The following is a 24,364-nucleotide window of genomic DNA, read 5'->3' on the forward strand; positions in this document are numbered from 1 at the left end:
GTTTCTCTGAATTCTGTGAGCTGGTCTAGCAAATTAATCCAATCCTAGGAGGGGGTCCTTGGAACCTTCAACATAGCTGGTCAGTCAGAAGCACAGGTGACAACCTGCAGTTGTGATTGGCATCTGCATTGGGGGGAGGGGTGGTGAGGGACAGTCTTGTAGGACAGAGCCCTTAACCTGTAGAGTCTGATGCTACCACCAGGTAGAGAGTGTCAGACTTGAGTTGAATTGTAGGACATCCAGCTGGTGTGGGAGAATTGCTTGGTGGTGTGGAAAAACTCACACATGGGAATTAGGAGCAGGATCAGACAAGGACGGGACCTCCCTGGCGGTCTAGTGGGTCAGATGACATGCTCCCAATGCAGGGGGCCCAGGTTCGATCCCTGGTCAGAGAACTAGACTTTGCATACATGCCTCACCTAACAGCCCTCATGCCACGACTAAGAAGTCTGCGTGCCGCAACTGAAAGATCCCGCGTGCCTCAAGGAAGATCCTGGAGTGCCACAGCTAAGACCCGGTGCAGCCTAAAAAAAAAAAGGAATCAGGCAAGGACAAGCCGAGATGGCCCCAGGTGAAAAAATAAATCACTTTTGGGCAGTTCCCTGGATCCTCCTGGAATGAACTTGCGCAGAGAACCTTTCTTTTCGTTATTATATGTATATTTTCTAGATGAAGTGAATTCCCAGAGCACAAGTTGCACTCACATTCATAATCAAACATGTAAACAGCTCAAAAATGAAATCCAGTGATTTTTTTTTCAAATTAACTGCTTTTTTTAGAATACCATTGAATCTCTGCTCATCTTTTTGTGTGAATTGTTAAGATCTGGCTGTTCTCATTAAAGTGTAAGAATGCTAATTGGCTTTAAAACCCTTCATAAGATATTAGTGGAAAATAAAATTGAGTAAGAGCTCAATTCTATTAAAACTATGCATTACTGGACATATGCATGAAATTAATTAGCAGTTGCCTCTGGGTGATACAATTATGGGTAATTTTTATTTTCTTCATTTTGCTTTACTTTGTTTTTCAGATATTCTCCAAATGCATATTCTTTTTAGAATCATGGTGGGGGAAATGTGGTTAAACTCTTTCTGGTCTTTCAAACCCAGCTCAATGGCATCCTAGTTGAAATTGCTATGTGGGTTTTCTGCATAATTTCCCATCCTTTTCCCCTGACTGGTACGACGTGTGCCAGCAGTGGCTTGACACTGGGTTGTGTACCCCAGATGTGGCTGTCCGTGTCCCAGCCACGATGACAGAGGACCTTGGCTGCCCCTTGAGCCTCTTTCACTGTCTTCAAGCCCCTGGATTTGACCTCTGTCCTGGGGGCTGGAGCCCAGTGTTGGCCTGTATCCAGGATGGGAAAAGGTAGTGAGGCCATATCCTTCTTGAAGAAGTGAGTGCTTGTAACCGGAGATCAAGTGCAAGTACATGTCTGGGAAATGCCGCATGTCTGAGGAGGACGAGTCTGCGTCTGGAGGATGTGAGGTGGGCATTGGAGCTAGGGATGTGAAACTCTTAGCTCCCACAGCCAGGAAGCAGGTGGGAGGGAGAAACAGGCTGACAGGGGAAGCAGCAGCAGGGCCGGCCTGATGCATCTGAGGTGACTGAATAGACCGCTTGGAACTGGGTGCTCGGGGGGAGCTCTGCACGTCCTTGGACTCCGGGGTGCCAGACGCCTGCCATTTGGACTGCTGACCAGGTCACACTCAGAATGGTGGTTCTACGAACACTCGTACCCTGGGCTGGTACTATTCCTGCTGCCTGTCTGCAGGAATTCATTCCTTCAGAAGGGATCAAGTTTTGGACCCTGGGCCCCCAAGAGGCTGGCTTTTATTTTAGAACACAAGGAGTTTTTTCCCCAGGGACTCACCTCTGCTCCATCTCGTTGCCCAGTGGGTTGGTTGAGATGTGCTTATTAATTATTGATAACCTTCTTGATTTTTAAAGTGTACTTGCCTTTAGCGAGGGTGGTTTGTAAAAGCATGTCATTACTTTAAAACACACGCCAAGGAGAGACTTCACTACATTGACCCACTGAAAGTGAAGGTAATGTACAAAAAATACTTTAATGTATTATAACATCTTACAATACAACAGACCAGTAGTCAAGAGCATCATATATGGAGAAAAAATATACATATTTACATATATTTCTCTAAAATTAAGAATGTCCTAAATATACTCAAGAAAAAACCTTAAAATCTTATTGCATGATGAGTCTTCAACTAATCGCAGTGAATGAAACAGTCCTTTCAACAGAAGAGCAGCCCGCGGGATGAATTATTGCCTGATGGAGCCTCATTGAGAATTTGTCCGCCTGTTTTAGTATCATGGTTCTCATTACTGATCCAACAACTAGACTCCAAACGCCAGATTGTCATAGAATAGGAGCTGACATTTCAGATGATTCAGCCAAATGATCTCATTCATCTTCAAACTTAAACAGGCAACTTTCATAGCATTTATCACTAAATAACAGAGATGGTTCATCCTTTCTAAACCAGTACGCTGTTACTAATGTCTGATCTTTCTAGGTTTCTTAAGACAAAATTCTATTCATAGTATCACAAGCCAAACTAAGCAATAATTGAAAGCACCACAAAATACTTGCCTTTAACACTTACATTGAGATACCTCACTTAAATTACCTTTTATTTTCCTAATAAAAAGGAATATGTCTCACAAAGCTGATACACATATTTAAAAATGGAAACTATAAAGCAAAATGTTATATAATCCAAACTTGAATTTTACTCTAATGATAAATGTCCTGACTTCTCCCACTTAAGAAAAATGAACATTTGAATATTTTAAACATGAAGGCTTTGAAAATTCTCTCAGTGCATAAGAAAGGGGGTTGTGGTGTAAAAACAGCTGGAAAGTGCATTTAAAATAGCTTATTTGTTTTTCTCTTTTTCTGATTTTTGTTCACTTTTGTACTTTTTTTGTTTTTTTCTCTTTATATATATATATATTTTTTTTTTTCTCAAGTGTAGTGTTTTGTTTTATACTTCCCTTTAGGGAAAGAGAAATGCAGTTTCCCTCAGCTCGAGAGAAATTCACTTCAACTCAGAGGATTTGGGCTTCAGATTCAGATTTTGTTTCAGATTATAATGATTGAACATCTACTGGATACCACACAATGTCTTCTGTGCTTTCACATATGTGCCCTTTCTCTGTGGAATAATGGAATGGTCAGCAAAGTAAACTCATGTTAAGTAAGAAACAAAAAACCTGTTTTATGGTTATCTGATTATATTAAGGTCGTCATGGTTTAGATACTATCAAGACCCACAGAGGAAAAATACTTTCTAATTCTTTTTTTTTCTTAAAAACATAAAATAAAATGGAAAATACATGACAACAATTCTATCACAGAAGACATATTTCAGTTGAATTACAGTGATTTAAAATTTGAAGTAAGAATATCTTTTCTGGGAAAAAAAATCACATAAACCACTTTCAAAATCACCAAGTGTTGAAAAAAGATTCTGAAGCGGAATTTCTGCGTGGCTGCATAGCGGAATCAGGCAACATTTAAATGCCACCTAGTGGCCAACTCTGGAACTGCAGCTGGATTACAAGAGTTCTTTGAGCAAAAAATTGTCCATGATTTTGCTTTTGTAAAACAGTGATAGGAACTTATTATTTCCCAGGAAATTGTATACTGTCTAGGCTGCATGAACAAACTGAATGTGGTATTTCCAAGAGGAGAATTTTTTTTTCTTGACCCAATTCAAGTGAGATTTTCCCTCATGCTCTTTCTTAGCCTAGCAAAGGAAGGCTCTGGATCTTATATTGACCTAGATTACATTCTTATTTCAAGTGATTCAGAGTTAAATGGGAAATATTATATTGTGCCACAGCTTCATTTACAGAAAATTCTGGTTCATCCTACACTCTTCGCCACACCCTTTGCTCCACCTTCGCCTGCTGCTTTTGCAGATGAGTTCATGCCAGTCCAGGAACGTGTCGCTTTTCAGGGACACGGGGACAACCAAGCAAGTAAACTCATATGCTGTTGCTTGACAGACTCAGCAGATTCACACAGCAACCCAAGCCCTGACCCCATGTCAACTTCCTCACTAACTTTAAAGCACACCTTGGTTTTGTTAAGAATCTTGGAAGAGAAAGGGGAGCAGCAGAGATCACTCACATTCCTGGAATAGCCAGCGTGGGTCAGGGCCATGCAGAGCCCCGGGGAGATGAGTTATCTCCTTCTAGGCACTTATCAAAGCCTGGTAAGATGAGCATTTCTTATTCTTTGAAACATGTATGGACTATTTCTAAACTTCTGGGTAAAAAGTCCAAGACTGCAGTGATATGAAGGCCGAAAAGGAAAGAGCCTCACCACAAGCAGAAATAATCCGTGGAGATAATTTGTAATTTTTTCATATGGGAAAATAACTATCAAATGAAAGGACTAGAAAAATAACTTCAAAATGGAAATATAGGAGTCAGTAAATACTACTCAAAAATTAAATCCATAATAAGCTAATTAACTAAAGTTGATGGTCTTGCATGTTCTAAGGATTTCAATTTTCCCAGTTATTTCTCTGTTCAGTTAACACAGGCAATCCGATTCCACGTGCGACTGAATATCGAATTTGGGGCCGCTGGCAGTGCCTACGGGAAGCAGGGCAGCCACGCGCTGAGTGCCAGGGCGGTCCCCACAGATGGGCTGAAGGCTGTTCAGCCTTCAGCTTTACCAGTCCAGCTTCAGGTCCGCCTTGCTCCATACGTATTTCCCTCCTCGCTTGAGAAACATCTTTTCATCAAAGCCGCTGAATTTTATAGCTTCTTCTACGCCAACATCCAGGATGGACGTGGAAGGATCCTTCCGCCCATTTCTGCAGTTCACGAAGCGCCATCTAGGAAATTCATGACAGAAATTGGGATATTTCCTGTAAATCTCAATTCGGGGGATCAACTCAAAATGACTTTTGATGTTCCAATCATTTCAACAGATGTTTGTGGAGAGCTGTGAACCAAATGCTTCACTGGGGGCATTGAACTCTGGGGACACCATCTCTGTACTCAACCAGCTCCCATCACCCACGTGAACACCTGAGACCAGGCAAGGGCATGATAAACAGAATTATATACACGTGCCTGTCCCTCCACTGGGGGGCGGGGTAATCAGGAAAGGTTTCCAAAATGTGTTGCCATCTAAGTTATGTTTTGAAATTGTAAGCTAGAGAGAACAATATCGTAAAAGCCAAGAAGCATGAAACAGTACAGTGAGTTTGGGAAATTTCAGGTAGATGATATTCCTGGAGTGAAAACTGTGTGTGCAGGGATTTAAAAAAAAAAGTGTAAATTAAAAAAAAAGTGTAAAAGCTTCTTTTAAGAAAGGGAGATAGCATGGTAAGAAAGGTGATACAGAGGCGGGTAGGTCCCACATCAAGAAGTGTAGCACATGCCCTGCTAAGGGTCTTGGTTTTTATCCTAGATTAAGCATCTTACAGACAGGAACCAGATCTTCACACCTCTGTGACCTACCATGGCACACAGCGTTTTGTAGTAACACTTGTTGAATCCAAATGTTCTTAGATTGCCAAAAGTAAATTTTGTTCCTACTCTATTTATTCCAACTGTACAGAAACCAGAGAGTTTGTGGAGGAACATTGGTCAAAATCCCCAGCCAAAGAAAAACAATCCCCAGCCAGTCATGGTACTCCAAAAATAAATTCTGTTTGACTTTTCCTCTCTACCTTGAACCCATAAACTGAATATTTGTGTTACCACCTCTTCCCCTCTGTTCCTTAAAGAAAACACATATTGACAACAAATGAATGACTGTGAATCATCACTATTTAACTTGAAAATAATAAAATATCAAAAGTCACAGCAAGCATTTCTCGAAACACCAAATTCAGTTTAAATATGGAAAAGCCATGGTTCTTGTTGGAGCTCATTTCTTAAAAACAGATCTTTGAATGGAATTATTTGTCCAGTGCTAGAAATATTGGCAAAAGTTTATGAATTGGGACAGAAAAAGAAAAGAAAAAGACACAAGGAAAGGGAGAAGTGATTTGTTTTTCAGTTTGGAGAAAGATGGCATATCTCTTCCTTTGGAAGGCAGTGGGGTAGGAAGGTACCAGTGGCTTTTGGAGAGGAACTGTAACCTCTTCTCTGCAAAGCCAAGAGCTATCTGTCAGAGGACAAGCTGGCAGCATCTGAGGTATTAAAGGCAATAACGGCAAGTGTGACATGTCCTTCCTGCAAAGATCCCTGGGTGCCCCTTGACCAGAGAACCCAGCCGAAGATGGCATAACAAAGGACACTGCTTTGTGTGATGTCAGCTCTGTGCGACATCCATGGATCCATAGCCATAGGGAAAAGACCATCGAGTGCGGGTGTGTGCAAACACTGGGATCAGATGCAAGCCAATGCCTGCCCAAGCCCTTAGCTCAGAGATGGACACAGCGAAGTAAGGGCTCTATAATATTAATGTTAGTCAGTTACAATAAAAATATGAAATGCTGGCCAGAAAGAATGAATATGGACTAAATGGTTATGCTGATTATAACTCAACCCTGACCTTGCTGCTTAATGAATTTTTAAGGGATCATTTTATAATGCATTAGACATACTCACATATTCATCCAGAATAAGGTAGGAATCTCTCATCTGCAAGGCAGAAATCACATACCAACTTAGTTTCAAGCATATTTTTCAGTATGTACGCTCAACTGTCTATCTTACCGCGTTTGTGCGTTTGTGCTTTATTATTTCTGGAGGCCACGTTTCTTAAATCTCTTGAGTGTCTTTAGATGCGTCCCTTACAAGGTGAGCCATCTGCCAGTGCCCCATACCCACCAAACACTCATCTCCGAGCCATCTGTTTGTGTCCATTCGGATTCTAGCAGATTCTAGCAGGCTGGCTTCTGCCCCATGCTGGAAGGGTCACATGCCACTCTGAAAGCTCCTCTGACAGTGAAAGCCCCAGGCTAATTTCCCCATTTCCTCCAGCTCTGGGGAGCCCTGTCCTTCATTGTTCAATATTCCCTGTGTCCGCCATGCCTCTGATGGACCCCCTTTTCAGTGAATAAAGCAGAATCCCTTTAATGCTATTACCTGGGAGCTTATCTGAGGATTTTAATATTACTTACATTACTTGTAACTAGTTATGCCTTCTATAGGTAGATAGAGAGTGTGCCTACACTCTCATAGGAAGGTATACCCTCTATACGTACCCCATAGAGGTAGGAGTCTGCAAACATTTTTCTGTAAAGGGCCAGAGAGTAAATATTTTCAGCCTCAGAGACCATGCGGTCTCTGTGGCAACTAAAAGCCACTGTGGACAATGCTTAGAGAGGAAGCATGGCTGTGTTCCTCTGAAACCTTCCTTATCAACCTTGAAATTGCATTTTGTATACTTTTCATGAGTCACAGATGTCATTCTTATTTTGATTTTTTTTCCAACCGTTCTTGGCTTGCATTCTGGGTTTGTCTCACGGGCTGTAGTTTGCCAACTCCTCCTGTGCATGGCCAGTTCGGGACCTTGTTCCTGAATGTCTGGATGTGGGCCAGGCATCACCATCACCTGGGAGCTGGTTAAAATGCTGAATCATGGGTCCACCTAAGACCTGCTTGCTGGTTTGCAAACTTGGGAGTTCCCTGGGTGAAACCTTACCCACGTCAGAGGTAAAGTGAGCTGACCCCACCTGTGTCAGAGGCAGAGTTCACCGACCTCATCTACATAAGAGGCATGGTTAGCTGACCTCACCTACATTGGAGATAAAGTTAGCTGAGCTAACCTATGTCAGAGATATAGTTAACTGACTTCACCTCCATCAGGTATAGTTAGCTGACCTCACTTACATGAGAGGTAGGGTTCGCTGACTTCACCTATGTCAGAGGTGAAGTGAGCTGACCTCACCAATGCAAGGGAACCGACACACAAAGCTTGTCTTGGGTGACCTGCAAGACAAGAAGACCTCAGCACCCTCTGCTAGTCTTAAAAGTTTATAGAGAAGCCTGAGCTGGGTTCAGTCACATGGGCCATCCAGATGGTCTCACCGTGGGAGGGTACGTCCTGAAGACAGAGGAGGGGTTAGGAGCCTCCACTTGCCCCAGTCCAGCTCTGGGTCAAATAGTGGTCACCTCCTCTCAATAACTTCCCCAACCCTGCTGACTCTAAATCTGCATTTTAGCAAGACCCTGCCTGGGGGGGGGGGGGCGGGGTCTGTACAATGAAGTTTGAAATGAACTGACTAGTAAGCTTCTCAGGCTTTGGAGTTATCCAAACCCCAGTTTGTCCCTTGCTGGGCTCTAAGGGAGGTGAGTTAACTCTGCCTCTGACATGGGTTAGGTCAGCTAACTCTACCTCTGTCACAGGCGAGGTCAGCTAACTTCACCTCTGACACAGATGATGTCAGTTAATATACCTCTGACATAGATGAGGTCAGTTAACTGTACCTCTGACACAGATGAGGTCAGCTAACCATGCCTCTCATGTAGGTGAGATCAGCTCACTTTACCTCTGACATGAGTGAGGTCAGCTAACCCTTTCTGTCATGTAGGTGAGGGCAGTTAACCCTATGACTCAGCCTCAGAGTTTCTAAAACGGGGGTAATATTTCTGGCTCATGAAGCCTCTGTGAAGTGCTCAAAAAGCAGTAATTTATGACGTATTTTCTTTGATCTCACATTACCTATGTAATTAAGGCAAATTTTAAAAAGTCAAATAAAATAGTGTATAGATATGAGTATTCTCCTCTGTTCTCTGGCTTCTTTTCAAAAGCTGCTCTGACCCCATTCAGGAATTTTTTATTCGTACTCTGGTCAACATTAGTCAGAAGTCTGAAGTATAAGGAATGAATCCTTGCTCTCAAATTTCTAATATGATGTAAGCATATGAGGGAGAGATTTTGCTGCATGTATCTTTTTTGGCGGAAGATGGGGAAAGTTTTGATTTTTAAATACTTTAAAAATAATAAAACTACCTATTTAGAAAAATTTGAAGTCCAAACAGTTATCAGGGTAAACAAGAATGACTGATAATCCCATTATCCCAAGATGACCATGGGATGTGTACATACACACAGTTTTTGCACATTAGGATTAAAGGTCAAATGAATTTTGCCTATAGTTCCTCATTTGTACCTAATATCATATCATGCAAATTTATCCTTGTTCCCTAATATTCTTTGAAATAGGTTATATAGTCAGTATAACATTCCATACAGGGAACATGAGCTTACCTGTTCTCTGTATGTTGAATATCAGGCTACCTTCAATTTTTTACTCCTGTTCCTAACACTGCAGTAATGTAGCTTTGAATAAGTTCTTTTTTCTTTACCTTCTGAGAACACACTGATTATTTACTCTGTCTCTGATAACACCTGGAAGCTCCAAACCGTAGACGTGCTTTGGCTGACACTGTTTAAACTACATGATACATACATTTGGACTAACAGGATGGATCCAATTTTTCACATTGGAAACCTAAAGATCTAGTGAAACTTCCACCTCAGCCCTGAGACTACTCCCATCTGTCCACGCAAACCCTCCAAAGCCACAGTGTGTGCAGCCCTTGGTGGAGACACTTTCCTGTTTGGAGCTAAATGTGTGATGGGGAACAAAACAACATTTGCTTCATACAACCTTCTGGTTAGACTCGGGCACCAGGCAGGGCACGTCTTTGTGGCGGTCCAAGAATGCTTCAAACTCTTCATCACTTATCACAAACGGTTCTGCTTCTCTCAGAGCATCTTCTCCAGAATTCTCACCTTCAATTATGAGGCATTGGAAGACCTGAAACACAAGTGTGGTGTTGGCTTTGTGAAGAGCTTTCCATCTCTTTTTGCCCCAAATCTCATTTCTCCCTGAACCTCTCCTGAGCAAAGAAGACTCCTCCAACTAGGGAACATTCTAGAAAGACACTGCTCTGGGGAAATGAGAACATGCCCTGAAATGTAGGGATATGGTACTAGAAGCCCAAACATTCCCAAAATATACATTTTTAAAAACTGATCTAGATTACATTTGATCTAGTCTTAGAACCTAATATTTTCAGACTACAAAATAATGGTTGCCTGCAAGCCCAGGGCCTCCCGCGGAGGAGGCTGCCTGGGGGACCAGGTTCTGAACCACGTGAGCAATTGCATAACAGTTGACACCTGATCCAGGTTTACATCAACTTGCATCCTGCAGGCCTCAGTGATCTGATGCAGAAACTGTTTTCTAAATGGAGAGCAGCTAATCCTCTCCCTCCAAAAAATGTCAGAATTTTGAAAAGGCAATTCTGGAGTGCATCAGGCAAGTGGAAGCCAGAGTAGGGGTCGAAAGATTGGAGAAAAGAGATAGAGAACAAGTGACAAGGAGCCATGAGCAAACCAAAGCTATGAGAAAAAATATATATAATATGTATTTATAATATATAAGTATAGTACATGAGTGATGACTGGCAGGGGGCTCTAGAAGGGAAATCTAAGAGCTTAGAGCTTAGCCCTCTGGCTCTCCTCTGACACCTCCACACAGTGGGTCATAGCCTGGGGTCTTCCCATCACACCTGTTTCTGTAGCTGTTTTCAGTTCCTCCTGGACCTGGGAGAGTGGCTGATATTCCAGCTTACTTACATATATAACCAAACATCAAGTTCAACATACAAATTAAAACTTTTTAAAGTAAGAAACATTTCTTGTTTCCCATAGCCCATTTCCACATGTTACAGGATAACCTCAGGAAAATAATACATTAATCCCGTTCCCATCTCCACAACCCTTCTCTGAATGCTAACGTGGGATTAACAGCACATCCCAGGCAGCTTTGATAGGAAAGGTTTTCTTGGTGTCTAGACAGGAATTCCTTCCCTAGGTCTTCCCTACCTGTGGAAATTCTGTCCCTCTGTCCAAGCAGGAGCCAAATACCTCCTCCTACACGAAGTCTTCCTGGCTCTTTGGCAGAAATAAACCTTGCCTGTTTCACCTTGCCACATTATCCCAGCACACATAGCTTTATATTACAAGAGTTTTCTTTAACTCTTTTACTTGCTAGAATTGAATTCTACATCTTATCTTTAGTTGCATTAGTCTGGGGTTCAGGCACAGACTTTGGATACCTGCATAGCAATCATCGGGGCAGCTTGTTAAGAATACATATTCACACAAACCCTCCGGCTAATCTGTTTCAGGATAGTGGGTATAGGATGAGGCCCAAGAAGCTGATTTGAAACAGTTCCCTGAGTTCATTCTGAAGAACATCCAGGGGCAGAAACCTTCAGCTTATAATTCTTTGTAAGCATCTGTGCATGGTGGGTGCTGTAAGTCACTGTGAACTGGCTTACGAGTATTTGAACCTTAGACTTTTTAGTAGCTGATAGTGGGGCTAAGCCCTAAAGCACACATCTGGGTGAAGGAATCTTGGGAATGAATTTTGCTACCACTTGGGGATGGCCTTTCTCCTAATAGCTTCTAATAATTCTACGAAAAATGAAGTAACAGAATTTATGAAGAACACATACCCATTTATAAATAGGCCAAGAGCTTTTAAGACAAATCAGTCTTATTATTTTAATAAACACATACGAGTTAGACTTCCTATGAACATATTCTTCAGAATATCTCCAAGCACTTCTCATATTCTTTTATATTTACTTTCACAATTTCCCAGAAGGAAATCAGTTATAAGGGGGAAATTGAGGCAAAGAGAATGTAAGTAGTTAACGTTTAGCAGAGCTGAAAGAAGGACCAAGGGCCTGCTTTCCCAAATGGCTTTCTGAGTCCATAGTTCTCTGTATCCTTATCATTTCGGGTTTTGCCGAAGTAAGCCTCTCCTGACCGTTCTCTTAATTACAACCAGCAAAAGCAACTCGGTACGTACCTTCCAGCGGATGGGGTTCAGGGCTTTAATCTGTTCCGTCATGTCCTCATCCACATTGAGTCAATTGATGACAGAATTTACCTTGAAGGCCACTCTGTAATCTTTGCACCACGTCCTCAATTTGTGGAGATTTTCCACGTGGTTCTTGTTTCCTTGACCACGGCCAATAAGGACATTGACCTGCTCGTCAAAGCTGTCGCAGGAAATGGCGAGAATGTCCAAATATTCCCCTGAGAGAAAACCGTCACCATTAGGCTTTTCCATCCAAGGATGCAGACACAGGTCTTTAAGCCAGAGGTGGAGAACTGGAGCCTTATGGACCACATAGGTAGACATAAACATTTTGTTTGTTCCTCCAGGCATCCAAAATTTTTTCAAACTGTTTGCAACTATTTTTGGGGGGATAGATTTAACATAGAATGTAGATTTATGATGTGTCTTTAATAATTTGAGCATATGGCAGCACTAACCTTGAACTCCCATATAGGACCAGGATCAACGGAAGTTCATAAATGACTGTCCACGTGTCCACTATTAATAGTCCTTACACTTTCTTTTTGTCTCCCTACCGCTAATGATCCTTTTCCTTATGCACTTCCAAATTCACTAATTTGCACCACCTCTCCCGTACAACATTTGAGCTTTTGACCCAAAGGTGCAGCAACCCTCCTGGTCCCTACTCTTTACACCATATTGACAGCATGTAGAGCCCATCCTGGAGAGAGCACGCTGCCCTGGGGACACAGACAGCAAACCCAACCAGTTCTTCTCTGATCACACAGCTCCCTAACCCTGTCTTACTGCTCGGAATCTGGTTCCCAAAGCTTACTTTTAAACTTCTGAACCCCCTCTTTCACTGAGTGACTCCCTTCACGGTCATTTTGATGTTGACTCATTGCCCTGTGGTCTTCCTGTTAACCTTCCTCAGGTGGGCTGTTCTACCCACATCCACACCCAGATCCACATCCATTTCTTCATCATCTTGGAAGGAGGATTTCATCAGAGATCTCCTGTGAGTGTCCTCAACAGATCACAAGTGCAACTACCCTTTGGATGATTTCAAGGCTCAAACAACTTACACAAAGCAAAGCACACTCTAAGAGTTCAGTTAGAACTGTTTCCCAAAATGCTAGTAGTAATAATAGCTAACATTTTTCAAGTGCCTCCTAAATTCCAGGTACTGCTCTCTGAATATTAACATCTATGTAAAACTTAGCTTCCCAGTCTTAGGACCAGGGGTTTGTAACCCTGGGTCGTATAATGGAATCCCTCGGAGCACCCCAACTTGGCCTGTCCACATACCACGAGGCTCTGATATAATTAGTCTGGAGTCCAGTCCCAGTACAGATATTTTATAAAGTTCCTCAGTAGCCAAATATGCAGCCAAAGGTGAGAACGACTGTTCTAGTCTAATCACTTAATTTGTACACGAGACTACTAAAATAGAGTTATTTCCGAAAAGACTTTAAAAATTAAACATGAATAGCAAACGATAAGGTCAGGGCTTGCAAAACTGTACACTGCGTTAATTCTCCCCACTAGCGGCTCAGCTAAAACTAGCTACGCTGATAATGGACGGAAGAGTTCTGGGGCTAGTCTGTTCTGTTATCTGCCTTGCCATACTTGTTGACTTAGAGCCCTACCAGCTTGAAAAGAGATTAGAGTAAGCCCACTTGTTTCCTCCTCCCTTTGGATCCCCAGCAGGCCTGGCCAAAAGCCCGGGATGGAGGGAAATAGAGCAACAGACAGTGACAGAGGCGGCCATCCCGTGCCACGCGAGGCTCTCACCGTAGTTCTGGAGCCACCTCTCCCGGATCAGGCTCCCGTTGCTCACTATGCTCACGCTGGGCAGTTGCAGCTCCTGTTTGCAGAACTTCACCAGCTGGCCAAGGTATTTGCCCCGGTCGTGGAGGAATGGCTCTCCACCGGAGAAGTTGATCTTTTCCATACCTGGGACAGACAGAGCACGGCTTTTCCTTCTAGTTTTCCACTTCATCAACATCCATTATTATTTTAATGGCAAAAGTAGTATTTTCTCAATGTAATAGAATGAGATGAGAGAAAAGTGGCACTAGGACGTACGCCCAAGCTCCAAAGCCTTTGATCTTTCTAAGTGTGCAGGGTCACCTTCCATCCTAGCTTTCCCAGGACAGTCCCGGTTTATGGAGGACCAAATCTCATCAGTTAGTTTTTCTAGCACCCTCTTTTACTCTCAGATGTTTCTACAATGGGGCGGTGGTAAATTATAACACCTCACTATTTATAAGCTAACATGCTAGGAGGTGGCTTGTATGATGAGCATTATTATCCAATAAAAATATGATTCCCTAAATGTGTGGTTAAATAGGGGCAGATAACTAGAGAAAGTGAAACAGTGTATTGGCCAGTGGTGTAGCCCATGAGGAGTTTGAGGATTAGGTTAGAGGTGATGAAAGAATGAGAAAACTGAACAAACAGGATGTAGAGATGTTGCTAAGAGCTTAGACGAGGAGCAATTAATTCACAGTGGTGCCAACATACAAGCCATCCTGTCACAGCACGGATCAATAGCTGATGCTCATAATGCTTGAGTTCTATTCAGTCTGTTCTGTTCAAAAGCCAAAGAGGTGGGCTTCCCTGGTGACGCAGTGGTTAAGAATCTACCTGCCAGTTCAGGGGACAAGGGTTCGACCCCTGGTCTGGGAAGATCCCAGATACCACGGAGCAACTGAGCCTGTGCACCACAACTACTGAGCCCGCACACCTAGAGCCTGTGTTCCACAACAAGAGAAGCCACAGCAATGAGAAGCCTGTGCACTGCAATGAAGAGTAGCCCCCCTCGCTGCAACTAGAGAAAGCCCGCGCGCAGCAACAAAGACCCAACTCAGCCAAAAAAAAAAAACAAACAAAAAAAAACCCCAAAGAAGTAAATAATATATTTTAGAAGCATCTTCAGCCAGAGCAGTAATTTTAAATGTAATGTACTTTTATTGTTTAAATTTAAAAATAAATTTAAAATTTTAATAGCTACCAAAATAGATTTTCCTCTATTTGCCAGAAATCTTACTTACAGGACACATCACCCATGCTATACCTTAACCATTTTAACTAACTTTGGTTTTATTTACTTAAAACTGAGAGGTCATGATATAAAAGTATTAATTATAACTGTAATAGTTTATACTCTATTAAAAAACATATGAGCATTTATTTATTTGTGCCTTGTAACAACTTTTTAAGGTTGATATATGAGTTATCACTATTGTCTGTATTTTAAAGAATATTAAACTGATATTCAGAAAGTTAAATGTCTTGACACATTGTTTAAGTGCTAGAGCAGGAACTCAAATCCTGGCCGTGTGAATCGAGAGGCTAAGTTTGTTCCATAACCCCACACCTCTCTTCATTTGTTCATTCATGCACTAATTCATCCATTCAAAAACATTCATTAGATTCCTATTACCTTCTAGATACTTTGCTAGGCAGTAAGATAAGCAGAATGCTAGGTTTCAATCTTGGAACTCAAACTCTTTGGGGACCCAGATATTAAAAACAAAACACAAGAGCACAATTTTAAATATGCTGCAGTAGGCACTTCGGTTGCCTCCATACCCTGGCAATGTAAATAATGCTGCTATGAACATTGGGGTGCATGTATCTCTTCAAATTAGTGTTTTTACTTCTTTCTGATATATATCCAGAAGTGAAATTGTTGGGTCATATGGCAATTCTATTTTTAGTTTTTTAAGGAACCTCCATACTGTTCTCCACAGTGTCTGTACCAATTTACATTCCCACCAACAGTGTACGAGGGTTCCCTTGTCTCCACACCTTCTCCAGCATTTGTTATTTGTGGACTTTTTGATGATGGCTATTCTGACTGGTGTGAGGTGATACCTCATTGTGGTTTTGATTTGCATTTCCTGGATGATTAGTGGTGTTGAGCATCTTTTCAAGTGTGCCTGTTGGCCATCTGCATTTCTTCTTTGGGAAATTTCTATTCAGTTCTGCCCATTTTTTAACTGGGTTGTTTGTTTTTTGAGGTTCAATTGTCTCAGCTATTTATGTATGTTGGCTACTAACCCTCTATCGGTCATATCATTTGCAAATATCTTCTCCCACTCAATAGGTTGTCTTTTCATTTTGTCAATGGTTTTCTTTGCTGTGCAAAAGCTTTTACATTTTTTAAAAAGTGTCCATCAATAGACGAACGGATAAAGGAGACGTGGTGTATATACACAAAGGTATGCTAATCAGCCATAAAAAATAATGACATTTTGCCATTTGCAGCAACATGGATGGACTTGGAGGGCATTAGGTTAAGTGAAATAAGTCAGACAAATATTGTATAATATCATTTATGTGTGGAATCTAAAATAATGCAACAAACTAGTGAATAAAACAAAAAAGAATCAAACTCACAGACATAGAGAACAAACTAGTGGTTACCAGTGGGGAGAGGGAAGTGGGGAGGGGCAAGATAGGGCTAGGGACAAAAAGGGTTATAATTAGGATTATATGAAATCATGTGTGTGAAACTTTTGAAAACTGTAAAGCATTATAGGATTTAAAGAATCTTTCATTCAAGTAAAAAATAAAATAAATAAAACATGCTATAATACATGCATTTGTAACAAATGCCATGGGATCACAAAGGAAGGTGAGAGGGCATTCATTCTGCATGACGAGGACCAGGGATAATTCTAAGGAGCTTTGAAAGTTCACCAACAGAGACTGAGGTGACAAGCGTTCCAGGAAGAGAGAACAGTGCGATCACAGGCTCCACGATGCAGGTGTTGTGGGAGAACTGTGTCACATGATGTGTCCACAGCTTGGGGCCCTTCAGGAATTGGGGTGAAGGATGGCAACACTGAGCTTGAAGCCTGTGCTGACAAGTTTGGGCTTGGAAGCCATGCAAGAGAGCTAAGTGGGGGAGTTAGCCATCAAAATATGTATTTTAGTAAGATAACGTGCTTTCAGAGGGGACCCAGAGACAATGAGATGAATTGCAGCAGTCCTGGTGAGAAATAATGAGACCCTGAACCAGACCCCAATGGGAACGGCAAGGTGGGTCAGGCATTGGATGAGCTGTGGATGACTGGGCAGGCATATGGGAAGCAAAATGAGTCCGATCCAGTAAAGTGCAAGGCTACGATCTCACCGTATCAAGCACAAAATCCGGCAAAACTAGTGTGTGTGTTAGAGTAAGAGCTAGTGGTTATCCTGGGCACGAAGGGCAGGGGCTGAAGGGAGCGTGCACTTTGGATGCCCTGCTGTTTTCTGTCTAGAGTTGTGTGCTGTTTACTTGGGTGTGTGCAGGTCTGTGCAAATGTATGTTACATGTCTGTAAAAAAGGCAAGCAAGTTGGGGCTTCCCTGGTGGCACAGTGGTTAAGAATCTGCCTGCTAATGCAGGGGACACAGGTTCGAGCCCTGGTCTGGGAGGATCCCACGTGCCACGGAGCAACTAGGCCTGTGAGCCACAACTACGGAGGCTGTGCGTCTGAGCCTGTGCTCCACAACAAGAGAGGCCGCGATAGTGAGAGGCCCACGCACCACGATGAAGAGTGGTCCCCGCTTGCCGCAACTAGAGAAAGCCCTCGCACAGAAACGAAGACTTAACACAGCAAAAATAAATAAATAAATTACTAAAAAAAAAGGCAACAAGTTGAGAAAAAAGTTGGCCATGTGGCTGAACTTGCTCTAGGGAAGACAGGAGGGCAGATCTGGAGCGGAAGATGTCACCGTAGAACTGGACAGGCTGGGGTCTCTCTGATATGCCTACGAGTTACTGACGTGGTGACACTGAGTGAGAGTCTCCAGAGCAAAGCCATTGCCTTATTTGAGTCGTAAATAGTTTCTCTAAAGTTTCATAGTAAGAACAGGCAAATAATCCAAAATCAAAGATTCAGCTATTGCGTTTCTTAAGTCAAAGTGTTTGTATTTGTTTGCAACCTTCCTCATTAACTGTTTCTGGGAAACCCCAAGTGCTTCGGGCCGACTCAGAGTGCAGCACGACCTTCCCGACCTGCCTCGTTCCGTGGGCTGGGCGGACCGGACCCGGCAGGTGCAGGCGCGGCTCGCTTAGCTTAGCAGCATCAGGAGGATGGGTTTGCTCCACTTACCCCCAGGTCAGCCGACTCTGCAGGCTGGGAAGGCCTAGACACCAATCCCCAAATTCACCTCCACATCCTCTGGAGGGAGGGCATCCTCCCTGTGCTGTGGGAACCGCTAGGATTCTGGGGGAACCGTCCAGCCCATGCGCGCTCCCAGCCCCCTCCTGTCAGCCAGCCACGTACCAGCTGAGCCCCTGATCTCGTACTGGGTCCGGACTCACCCGCTTCCTTCAGCAGCAGCAAGCCTCTCTTGGCCTCCGCCAGCGGCAGCACGAAGGACGTTTTGGCCGCGTGGAAGCAGAAGCCACAATTTTAATTGCACTGGCGGGTGAAGTGATAATTTACGCTGGTGGGGGTGATGGGCAGATCGCGGTCCTCTTCGTCTTCCCTGCTGGGCTTCCTTGGTTTTCTCCTGCCCCGCTGCTGCTGGCTCTTCTTGCCCCCTGCCAGCCAGAATGCTGCCCTGAGCCGGGGGAACAGGGTCCCCAGGCTGCTCCACATGGAGCACGAAGACGCTCAGCAGCTTGAGAGTGAATGACACGGGTACCAGCATCCACATGGTGGCCAGGTTCCCTGAGGCCGCCCTGCAGCTGCAGGCTCACTTTATATGTGCCCGGCAACCTGTCACACGGGGAGCAGGGACACCCCTTCCTTGGCTAACTCTCAGCTGAGCACAAGTTTGGATTTCTCTTTTCATGAAAATGAAAGTTGGAACAGGGCCAAGACTGAAGGCTCAAGACTAAGACTGACATCTGCTTTCCCTGCCCCGCTGCTTCCCCCGCCTATAAATAATAGGGGTATAAATAACAGCCTCCTAACTGGATACAGATGGAGAAGGTATTGATAGCTAATCTCTATCTCGATCTAGCAGATAGCAGTAGAACTAGACAGAGACTTAGCCACGTCTGTAGCTGTTGTATTGCTTGTGCATGACATAACATGTAGAAGCTTCCACTCCAGCACCCTTCACCTGGGGGCACTCAGGTGTTTGTTAGGAGAGCCAAATAGTGAAAAGAATGAATGACCCTTGGAGGATGAGACCCTACTCCATGAGCCTCAGCATCCCCTTTCAGATCACAGTCAAAATGCATAGGCAGAGCTTCCCTGGTGGCGCAGTGGTTGAGAGTCCGCCTGCTGATGCAGGGGACATGGGTTCGTGCCCCAGTCCGGGAATATCCCACATGCCGCGGAGCGGCTGGGCCCGTGAGCCATGGCCGCTGAGCCTGCGCGTCTGGAGCCTGTGCTCCGCAACGGGAGAGGCCACAACAGTGAGAGGCCCACATACTACAAACAAACAAGCAAACAAAAACAAAAATGCATAGGCACATAATGACACTGATGCCTGAATCTTTCTTTAGTAATTTATCTTAATGTATGCATTTTTACATGTTCAAATTTAGACATTGTATTTCCCTGCATGTCTATGCATCTCTATACCTTTTTTAATAGACAATAGGAAAATCAGATGCTTTTCTAAGATGCTTCCTTTTTTTAAAAATTGAAGTCTAGTTGATTTACAACGTTGTGTTAGTTTTAGATGTCTGCAAAGTGATTCACCTATACATATCTATCTGCTCTTTTTCAGATTCTTTTCCATTATAGGTTATTACAAGATATTGAATATAGTTCCCTGTTCTATACCGTAGATCCTTGTTGATTGTCTATTTTATATATAGTAGTGTGTATTTGTTAATCCCAAACTCCAAATTTATCCCTCCCTGCCTTTCCCCGTTTGAAAACCGTATGTTTTTTCTTCTGTCTGTGAGTCTATTTCTGTTTTGTAAATAAGTTCACTTGTATCATATTTTAGATTATACATATAAGTGATATCATATGATATTTATCTTTCTCTGTCTGACTTATTTCACTTAGTATGATAATATATAAGTCCATCCATGTTGCTGCAAATGGCATTATTTCATTCCTTTTTAGGGCTGAGTAGTATTCCATTGTATGTATATACCACATCTTTTTTGTGTGTGTCTTAGACAGTCATTTATTTATTTTATTTTTTATTTATTTTTTAAAATTTTTATTGGAGTATAGTTGCTTTACAATGTTGTGTTAGTTTCTACTGTACAGCAAAGTGAATCAGCTAGATGTATACATATATCCCCTCTTTTTTGGATTTCCTTCCCATTTAGGTCACCACAGAGCACTGAGTAGATTTCCCTGTGCTATATAGTAGGTTCTCATTAGTTATCTATTTTATACATAGTATCAGTAATATATATATATGTCAGTCCCAGTCTCCCAATTCATCCCACTCACCTCCTTTTTCCATTCATCTGTCGATGGACATTTAGGTTGCTTCCATGTCTTGGCTCTTGTAAATAGTGCTGCTATGAACATTGGGGTGCATGTGTCTTTTTGAATTAGGGTTTTCTCCGGATATATGCCCAGGAGTGGAATTGCTAGATCGTATGGTCATATCCTAGATCATATCTAGTTTTTTTAGTTTTTTGAGAAACCTCCATGCTGTTTTCCATAGTGACTACACCATCCAATGTTTCTTTATGCAAATACAAGTAAGTACGAATATATATAAAGTTTACACAACATTCAGTATATAATATCCACATTCTATACTCTTTTTTTAAAGGAACCTCCATACTGTTCTCCATAGTGGCTGTATCAATTTACATTCCCACCAACAGTACAGGAGGGTTCCCTTGTCTCCACACCCTCTCCAGCATTTATTATTTGTAGACATTTTGATGACAGCCATTCTGACTGGTGTGAGGTGATTCCTCACTGTAGTTTTGATCTGCATTTCTCTAATAACCAAGATTCTTCTTAGTTGGCAAGAATTATTGTGTTTTTTTATTATCTATTTTCACAGTTTTCCTAGTAAGTGTTGGGATTTGTACTGAAATTTTCTATCCTTTAGCCCTCTTTAATGGGAATTGGGTTTGATCTTGAGTGTGTGGTTTTATGTTTTCATGAGACTTGTAGCAAGTTGGGATAGCCCTAGTGGTTAAGTTTATGAAACCACAAGCCTAGCTTGTCACTTACTAGCTAGGTGACTAAGTGACTTTATTTCTCTGGATCTTCAATTCCCATCTGTAAGACCAGGTATCTCAAGGGATATTTGTGAAGAGTGAGAATTCTAATTTATGTGAGTCACTTAAAACAGTGCCGGGAAAATCATTTAATTAGGGTCAGCTTTTGTTCTTCTGCTCATGTTATGTTTTGAATAGAAGCAAAGATGACTTTTATTTCACTGAGAAGGAAACTGAAAGCAAATTCAGCACAATAACCAGTGTATGCTTGATGATTACCAAGCCTGCAATGAGAAATATGACTTAGTCAAAAGTATTTTATAACCTTACCATGGCCTGGCTCAATCAAGAAATACGTTTTTTTTTTCTAGATCACATGTGTATGAAGAAACGAAAATCAAATCAGTTTCCATTACAAATCAAATATGATTATGAGAAATATGTCATAAAGGGTAACCACACAGACTTTTGAAGCCAAATATTTTAAGGTTTGAATCTTAGGTCAGCCAGTATTGTTTAATTCGGGGTAACTTTCTTTACCTGCCTGATTTTGCTAACACACCTGGGAAATATGGGTATTAATGTCTATTTCACCCAGGGCATTCTAAGTATTAAATGACATGAAGTTTATCAAGCACTGAAAGTAGAGTTCGACATAATCAGTTAGAAACATCTAGCATGTATATAACATTATGTACCAGGCACTGGGCTATATTTTGCAGGCACTAACTTATTTTACAGCTGGGGAAACTTATGTCACACAGGGAATGAGGATTTGAATCGGGACTTAAACACTTGCAATACTGCTTAATATTTGATAATTACTAACACATTATTTTATTATTACTTCTTTTTTTTTTTTTTTCTTGCGGTACGCGGGCCTCTCACTGTTGTGGCCTCTCCCGTTGCGGAGCACAGGCTCCAGACGCGCAGGCTCAGCGGCCATGGCTCACGGGCCCAGCCGCTCCGCGGCATGTGGGATCTTCCCGGACCGGGGCATGAACCCGTGTTCCCTGCATCGGCAGGCGGACTCTCAACCACTGCGCCACCAGGGAAGCCCTATTATTACTTCTTAAGTCTGTTCTATCCAGGCCAGTTTCTTTTATAATCATTCATTTGTTTATTCATTCACTTATTAACTCATTCATTCAAGGATTCTTTCTTTCTTTCCTTTCTTCTTTTCCTCAACCATGGTTTATTGAGAAGCTCCTATGTATCAGATAAAATATTAATAAATATGAATAAAATAAACAAGTCCAAGTCCCTTCTGGCAAAGAGCTCACAAAAGTCAACGTCACTTTGATATCCTCTGAACATATGCTTATTCACTCAAAACCTGTCTTCCTTCATGCATCCAAGAGTAAGGCTCAAGAGAAGTAGACTTTCTTATTCAGAGTAATGGCTGACAAAGGCCAGGGAGTGATTTCTTCTCCCAACTGCTCAAGGTGGGTGTGGGCTGGAGGGAAGTCAAGGCAGCCCCTTCTTGGTCTCTACCTCTCGGGAGTCAGCCATCTCTAAAGACATCTAAATGCAAACAGGTAACAGCCAAATGTCACTACCATTTTTCATTAGCCAGGGACTTTTTTCTTTAAAGACTTGCACATCCCCAGGGTACTCCCTGCTCCCTGATGTGGACCATCCTGCAGTAACATCAAACAGCGGCTGGCACACACTAGCAGATTGCAGAATCGGTTCAGTTACTTGAAATCTTCATATTATTACTTTGGTAAGTCTTTTTCTGAAGCATCTTGTGCATAAAGAAAAGTGCACAATTCATACACATACAGCAGGACAAATTTTGGACCGAACGAGCACACATGTGTAACAACCATCTTGATCAAGAAACAGAACTTTGCTCAGACCTTCGCGTGTCCAGTACCTTCCCCCAGGCCCTAAGCCCTACCTCTGCCCCAAAGATAACCATGTCCTGTTTTCTAAAACCATCCTCTAGGTTTGCCTGCTTTTGAAGATCCTGTGGACATAATAACACCTTATGTACTGCTTTCTGTATAGCTTCTTTCACTCAATGTTATATTTGTAGATTTACCCATTTTGTTGTGTCCACCAGTACTTTGTTCATTTTCATAACCATCTAGGATTTTATTGTTGGAATATACCACAATCCATTGAATTGCTCAATTATAATGAGCATTTGGACTATTTTGCTATTAGGCCATGAATTTTCTTGTACATGTCGTTTGGTCAACATAAGTATGTATCTGTGTTGGGTATACACCCTGGAACGGGATCACTGGTTCCTAAAAAATATACATATAGGTCTTCCCTGGTGGCGCAGCGGTTGAGAGTCTGCCTGCCGATGCAGGGGACACGGGTTCGTGCCCCGGTCCGGGAATATCCTACATGCCGCGGAGAGGCTGGGCCTGTGAGCCATGGCCGCTGAGCCTACACGTCCAGAGCCTGTGCTCGGCAACGGGAGAGGCCACAACAGTGAGAGGCCCGCGTATCGAAAAAAAGAAAAAAAAAAAAAATACATATATACTCCCCTTTAGTACATAATTCCATAGAGTTTTCCAGAGTGCTGGCCCGATGTACACTCCGACCAGAGTAATGTAAGTATTGCTCCACATCTTTCTTCTCACTTGGTGCTGTCACTGTGAGATGTTTGCTTTATCTGGTTTAACTTTAGCCATCTCAGTGGCTGTGGAGTGGTGTCTTGTGGGTTTACTTTCCAGTTTCCTGATGACTAATGATGTTAAGCATCTTTTTAATATATTTATTAGCTATTTGGATATTCTCGTTTGTGATGTGCCTATTCAAATCCCTTGCCCCTTTTTGTATTGGATTTTCTGCATTTTTATGATTGATTTATAAGAATTCATTGTATAGATGTACTTTCTTAGTTATATGTTTTGCAAATATCTTCTTTAACTCTTTGTCTTTCCTGTTCACTCATTTACTGGTTGTAATTTAATTCATCCAATGAGTGCCATTTCACTAATTTACAGAGTTGTAATTATGTGTGAGAGTGTGTGTATTTAAATAAATACAATGGAATATCAAAGCACTTCAAAGTAAGAGTTCCTTGAACTTCTAATTTAATTTCCATGTGTGTGTGTGCGTGTGTGTGTGTGTGTGTGTGTATTGGATTGTGTTTTAGGAGCCTTAAGACCACCCACGTGTTTGCTAATCGGCTATAAGGACTCCTGGGACAGGAACAGGTCACACTCACAGGTCGGCTTTATTCCAGGGAAGAGATGCAGAGCAAGGATAACAGGAAAAAGGTGAACATCAGAGGAGTCTGGAGAGACGGGCACAACTTCTGAGCCCTTCACCACCTAGGCTGCATTGATAGATGTGCTTTCTTTCTAGAAGAACTCCCACCCTGGGTACAGGAGTGAGATGGCTGGTCAGGAAAGCCCGCTTGGGTCTCAGGTTTGCCATTACGTGGTGGGCTGGACACATAGGCACATCCT

General features: G+C 42.4%; 1 pseudogene across 1 annotated transcript; it reads right to left on the reverse strand.

Moving 5' to 3' along the window:
- Positions 1 to 1,490: 1,490 nt before the first annotated feature.
- On the reverse strand, positions 1,491 to 24,014 carry LOC149746248 (S-adenosylmethionine-dependent nucleotide dehydratase RSAD2-like; annotated as a pseudogene). Its single transcript, XR_016388947.1, has 3 exons — positions 18,150 to 24,014; positions 11,835 to 13,784; positions 1,491 to 9,767 (listed from the first exon to the last, which is right to left on the reverse strand). The product of XR_016388947.1 is annotated as an S-adenosylmethionine-dependent nucleotide dehydratase RSAD2-like (transcript).
- Between the last annotated feature and the right edge of the window lie 350 nt (positions 24,015 to 24,364).

The sequence above is a fragment of the Delphinapterus leucas genome, chromosome 19 (assembly GCF_059928025.1).
Source record: "Delphinapterus leucas isolate spDelLeu-1000000601 "Yukka" chromosome 19, BTC_Dleu_Yukka2, whole genome shotgun sequence".
Taxonomy (NCBI): domain Eukaryota; kingdom Metazoa; phylum Chordata; class Mammalia; order Artiodactyla; family Monodontidae; genus Delphinapterus; species Delphinapterus leucas.